Source organism: Oncorhynchus clarkii, chromosome 9 (genome assembly GCF_045791955.1).
Source record: "Oncorhynchus clarkii lewisi isolate Uvic-CL-2024 chromosome 9, UVic_Ocla_1.0, whole genome shotgun sequence".
In the NCBI taxonomy this organism is placed as follows: domain Eukaryota; kingdom Metazoa; phylum Chordata; class Actinopteri; order Salmoniformes; family Salmonidae; genus Oncorhynchus; species Oncorhynchus clarkii.
In genome coordinates this window covers 37,349,857-37,356,246 of record NC_092155.1, presented here as the reverse complement: position 1 = coordinate 37,356,246, position 6,390 = coordinate 37,349,857, and the positions used below count along the sequence as shown (strand labels likewise).

Sequence of the window (6,390 nt, the reverse complement as noted above, 5' to 3'; positions counted from 1 at the left end):
TTATCCAAAAGTTAAAATTCTGCCCCCTAGCCCCAAGAGGTTATTAACAGCTGGGAGGGGAGCAGAGCAGTACTGAGGAGAGCGGGCTAGGGTTCTGAGTACAGGGCTGAGATCTGAGTGAGAAGAAGGATCATTTTCCATCCACTCTTACAGAGAAGCTGCCAGTGTAGTACTGAGCAAGAGTAAGAATCAACCTTAACCCGATTCTTGCTGTCAAAGTCTCATCTCTTCTGTTTTGACAGCTTTGTTGTATATAGTTGTGAAAGCTGACAGTAGGACAGGGATGCATGTCATTTCAACTTAACCATACTGGTTCATAAAATTTGAAAACAAAATATTTAACTGTAATGATTTTATTGTAAAATACCGTTGAAATTATAAAATGTCATGGAGTAGAACATTTTAGAATGTGATGAAAAGATGAACGTGAATGTGTAAAATGCATATCACACCCACTTGTTTGCCTTTTTTTATGCTGTAGCATGCCCAACCTGTTGTCACAGACACCTGCATCCCCATGAAATCAACCATTATGTTGGAAAGGTTCACTTTGAACGAAAAATGAGACCTTTGTCCATATTGGATAGACTGACAAACCCTATGTATGTCGGAAAAAAGTTCATGGAAAAAGACTGGCTTTTAAAAATAAGAACTGTTTATCTGGAAAATACTGAATGGTGTGGACAGAGTGGAGAGAAATGGAACCTAAAAGTAAAGAGCAATGGGATATGATTACTGGAATTTTGGATAGAACCCTTTTGCATGAAGTGACATCTAATGCCAAAGCAAGAAATGAAAAGGGAATGTAATTCTTCTTACTAACACCTCCCTTTTTGACTTAAAAAACCCAATCAAAAAGGTTTCCCCTGGTCTCTTGTGGTTTCATTTGCACATGTTTTGTGTAGAAGTGTTTGTTACAAGTCGACATCTAGGCCCCTCCTATAATGTTTTCAGACTCTGCAGGTGTCCACATCCAGAGATGCTCATACTTTGTTAATGTGATGAAAACAGTTTACTTGAGAGCTTGTCCAACTAAGGGAGAAGCCAATATTAAGACAAATGCATACCTAAAAGTATATGTAAGGCTTGTTTATTAAACTTGAACGTTGAACGACTTGGAGGGGCTTGACCTCTCGAATCTCATTTCTTCCTTGCAGCTGATCATGTCTGTTGTGTTAGCATAAGTTGGCACCGGTGGAGTGGACTCGTAGAGGACACAGATGGAGCCATCCTCTCCTATTCGAAAGGACACCTCAAATGGATCGACCCACATTGTCAGTTCACTGGGCAGCGGGGGGAGAAGAGTTGTTCTCCAGCGAGTCCAATGGTGCAAGCTGCCTTGCCAATCAATTGGGTCCATTTTGTGGTTGATCCAGAGACATCAAATCAAAATGTTGGTCACCTACACATGGTTGGCAGACGTTAATACGAGTGTAGCGAAATGTTTGTGCTTCTAATTCCGACTATGCAGTTTAATATCTAACAAATAATCTAACAAATTCACAACAACTACCTTATACACACAGATGTAAAGGGGTAAATGAGGATATGTACATATAAATATGGTATATCACAAAAGTGAGTACACCCCTCACATTTTTGTAAATATTTGAGTATATCTTTTCATGTGATAACACTGAAGAAATTACACTTTGCTACAATGTAAAGTAGTGAGTGTACAACAGCGTAAATTTGCTGTCCCCTCAAAATAACTCAACACACAGCCATTAATGTCTAAACCGCTGGCAACAAAAGTGAGTACACTCCTAAGTGAAAATGTCCAAATTGGGCCCAATGAGCCATTTTCCCTCCCCGGTGTCATGTGACTCGTTAGTGTTTCAAGGTCTCAGGTGTGACTGGGGAGCAGGTGTGTTAAATTTGGTGTCTTCGCTCTCACACTCCCTCATACTGACTGGTCACTGGAAGTTCAACATGGCACCTCATGGCAAAGAACTCTCTGAGGATCTGAAAAAAAGAGTTGTTGCTCTACATAAAAATGGCCTGGGCTATAAAAAGATTGCCAAGACCCTGAAACTGAGCTGCAGCACGGTGGCCAAGACCATACAGCGGTTTAACTGGACAGGTTCCACTGTCCAGTTAAACAGGCCTCGCCATGTTTAACTGGAAGTTGAGAAGTTGAGTGCACGTGCTCAGAGTCATATCCAGAGGTTGTCTTTGGGAAATAGACGTATGAGTGCTGCTAGCATTGCTGCAGAGGTTGAAGGGGTGGGGGGTCAGCCTGTCAGTGCTCAGACCATACGCCGTACACGGCATCAAATTGGTCTGCATGGCTGTCGTCCCAGAAGGAAGCCTCTTCTAAAGATGATGCACAAGAAAGCCCGCAAACAGTTTGCTGAAGACAAGCAGACTAAGGACATGGATTACTGAAACCATGTCCTGTGGTCTGATGAGACCAAGATAAACACATTTGATTCAGATGGTGTCAAGCGTGTGTGGCGGCAACCAGGTGAGGAGTACAAAGACAAGTGTGTCTTGCCTACAGTCAAGCATGGTGGTGGGAGTGTCATGGTCTGGGGCTGCATGAGTGCTGCCGGCACTGGGGAGTTCATTGAAGGAACCATGAATGCCAAAATGTACTGTGACATACTGAAGCAGAGCATGATCCCCTCCCTTCGGAGACTGGGCCGCAGGGCAGTATTCCAACATGATAATGACCCCAAACACCCCTCCAAGACGACCACTGCCTTGCTAAAGAAGCTGAGGGTAAAGTTGATGGACTGGCCAAGCATGTCTCCAGACCTAAAACCCTATTGAGCATCTGTGGAGCATCCTCAAACGGAAGGTGGAGGAGTGCAAGGTCTCTTACATCCACCAGCTCAGCGATGTCGTCATGGAGGAGTGGATGATAGGGTTAAGGCAGTGCTGGAAAATGATGGTGGCCACACAACTTATTAACACTTTAGGTCCAATTTGGACATTTTCACTTGGGGGTGTACTCACTTTTGTTGCCAACGATTTAGACATTAATGGCTGTGTGAATTATTTTGAGGGGACAACAAATATACACTGTTATACAAGCTGTACACTCACTACTTTACATTGTAGCAAAGTGTAATTTCTTCAGTGTTGTTATATGAAAAGATATACTCAAATATTTACAAAAATGTGAGGGGTGTACTCACTTTTGTGATATTCTGTATATGGATGAGTGATGGCGTGCGGCATAGGCAAGATGCAGTAGATGGTATAGAATACATTAAATACATATGAGATGAGTAATGTAGGATATGTAAACATTATTAAAGTGGTGTTATTTAAAGTGACTAGTGATAGATACCTTTATTAAGTCCATTTATTTAAGTGGCCAGAGATTTGAGTCAGTATGTTGGCAGCAGCCTCTCTATGTTAGTGATTGCTGTTTAGCAGTCTGATGGCCTTGAGATAGAAGCTGTTTTTCAGTCTCTCGTTCCCAGCTTTGATGAACCTGTACTGACATCGCCTTCTGGATGAACCGGGGTGAACAGGTGGTTGTTGTTCTTGATGATCTTTTTGGCCTTCCTGTTACATTGGGTGCTGTAGGTGTCCTGGAGGGCAGGTAGTTTGCCCCCTGTGATACGTTGTGCAGACCGCACTACCCTCTGGAGAGCCTTGCGGTTGAGGGCGGTGCAATTGCCGGACCAGGTGGTGATACAGCCCGACAGGATGCTCTCGATTGTGCTTCTGGAAAAGTTTGTGAGTGTTTTAGATGACAAGCCAAATTTCTTCAGCCTCCTGAAGAAAGGAGTTGAGGCTCGCTGTTGAGCCTTCTTCACCACGGTGTCTGTGTGAGTGGACCATTTCAGTTTGTCTGTGATGTGTACGCCGAGGAACTTTCCACCTTTTCCACTACTGTCCCTTCAATGTGGATGGGAGGGAGGGGGGGGGGGGGTGCACCCTCTGCTGTTTCTTGTAGTCCATGATCATCTCCTTTGTTTTGTGGACGTTGAGTTATTTTCTTGACACCACACTACGAGGGCCCTCACCTCCTCGCTGTAGGCCGTCTCGTCGTTGTTGGTAATCAGGCCTACCACTGTTGTGTCATCTGCAAACTTGATGATTGAGTTAGAAGCGTGCATGGCCACGCAGTCATGGGTGAACAGGGAGTACAGGAGAGGGCTGAGAATGCACCCTTGTGGGGCCCCAGTGTTGAGGATCAGCGGGGTGGAGATATTATTTCCCACCTTCACCACCTGGGGGCGGCCCATCAGAAATTCCAGGACCCAGTTGGGCAGGGACGAGACCCAGGGTCTCGAGCTTAATGACGAGCTTGGATGGTACTATAGTGTTAAATGCTGAGCTGTAGTCAATGAAGAGCATTCTTATATAGGTATTTCTCTTGTCCAGATGGGATAGGGCAGTGTGCAGTGTGATGGCAATTGCATCTTCAGTGGACCTATTGGGGTGGTAAGCAAATTGGGCTGGGTCTAGTGTATCAGGTAGGGTGGAGGTGATATGATCCTTGACTGGTCTCTCAAAGCACTTCACGATGACAGAAATGAGTGCAATGGGGCGATAGTCATTTAGTTCAGTTACCTTAGCTTTCTTGGGAACAGGAACAATGGTGGCCATCTTGAAGCATGTGCTTGCAAGGGTTAACACGTTTACATGTTTTACTCACGTTGCCCACGGAGAAGGAGAGCCCACAGGCTTTGGTAGAGGGCCGTGTCAGCGGCACTGTATTATCCTCAAAGCGAGCAAAGAAGTTGTTTCATTTGTCTGGGAGCAAGACTTCAATGTCTGCGACGGGGCTGGTTTTATATTTGTAATCCGTGATTGACTGTAGACCCTGCCACACAATTCAACGCCGTGTTTGAGGTGTTGAATGGTGACTCTGCTTTGTCTCTATACTGACGCTTTGCTTGTTTGATTACCTTGTGGAGGGAATAGCTGCACTGTTTGTATTCGCTCATGTTTCCGGTCGCCTTGCCATGATTAAAAGCAGTTGTTTGCGCTTTCAGTTTTACGGGAATGCTGCCATTAGTCCACGCTTTCTGGTTAGGGAAGGTTTTAATAGTCACAGCGGGTGACATCTCCGATGCACATGAGTCGTTAATCATAAGGCATACACCCCCGCCCTTCTTCTTACCAGAGAGATGTTTGTTTCTGTTGGCGCGATGCGTGAAGAAACTGGGTGGCTGTACCGACTCTGACAACGTATCCTGAGTGAGCCATGTTTCCATGAAACAGAGAATGTTACGATCTATGATTCCTCTCTGGAAGGCAACTTGTGCCCTAATTTCATCCACCTTGTGATCTAGAGATTGGACATTGGCGAGTAATATACTAGGAAGCGGTGGATGGTGTGCTCGCCTTCTGAGTCTGACCAGTAGGCCACTCGGTCTGCCTCTCCTGCGGGGACCACGCCTCTGGGATAAGATTGCATGTCCAGGGTGGAGGTCCAAACAAAGGATCCGCTTCAGGAAAGACATATTCTTGGTCGTAATGATGGTAAGTTGACATCGCTTTTTATCCATATTTCTTCCCGGCTGTATGTAATAACACTTGAGATTTTCTGGGCTGGCAATGTAAGAAAAAGTAAATAAAAAAACAAATAACTGCATAGTTATCTAAGGACCTGAAGCGAGGCGACCATCTCTGTCAGCTCCATCTGTAGCCCATAGGGCTCCCGAGTGACGCAGTGGTCTAAGGCACTGCATCTCAGTGCAAGTGGCGTCAATCCCTGTCAGTCCCATATGGCGGCGCACAATTGGCCCAGCGTCATCCGGGTTTGTCCGGGGTAGGCCGACATTGTAAATAAGAATTTGTTTTTAACTGACTTTCCTGGGGAAATAAAATACAAATAAATACAAATTCTGAGCCTTTGCATGGAGCCTGGGGAAACCAGTGGAGTTGGTAGTGCTCTGTAAGAGAGGGCAATGGGCGAAAAACAGACTGCTTAACAGTAACTAAGTAGCTAGTAGTCTACTGGGCTGTTTGGGGTCAAAAACACAAATCTATTTTACCCAAGCTTGCTAGCTACATACCTCCTAAAGCTTTCTCCAAGGAATGGGTGAACTCTTTCGGTTGGTCATCTGACAAGTATCCAGTTGTTTTCAGCAATCTGGCAACAAAGCTGGCCGCTGTTGAGACTTCAGTTTTCATTTTCGAAACAAGATGCTATCTCATCAGCCAGACGTTGAATAACAAAGAGACCAAGTTGGCTTTATATCCCAAATATAAAGCAAAATGTTTACTTTGTCCCTGTTGAAACAAAGGCTAAACAACAAGGCCAAGCGACTGTAAACTAAAGCTACTGTAGCTAGCTAACGGTAGTTGTAAAACGGAAGCCGCAATAACTCACGGAATTCACTCGAACAATGAATATAACGTTAGGATTTACAATTTGGACCTAACAAAGACTAACATCCGAGAGTTTGATTGGATCTAGTG

The 6,390-nt window shown here is 44.7% G+C and overlaps 1 pseudogene; it reads right to left on the bottom strand.

The window, feature by feature from the left end:
• Positions 1 to 1,093: 1,093 nt before the first annotated feature.
• LOC139417535 (protein BTG1-like) lies at positions 1,094 to 6,102 on the bottom strand (annotated as a pseudogene).
• Between the last annotated feature and the right edge of the window lie 288 nt (positions 6,103 to 6,390).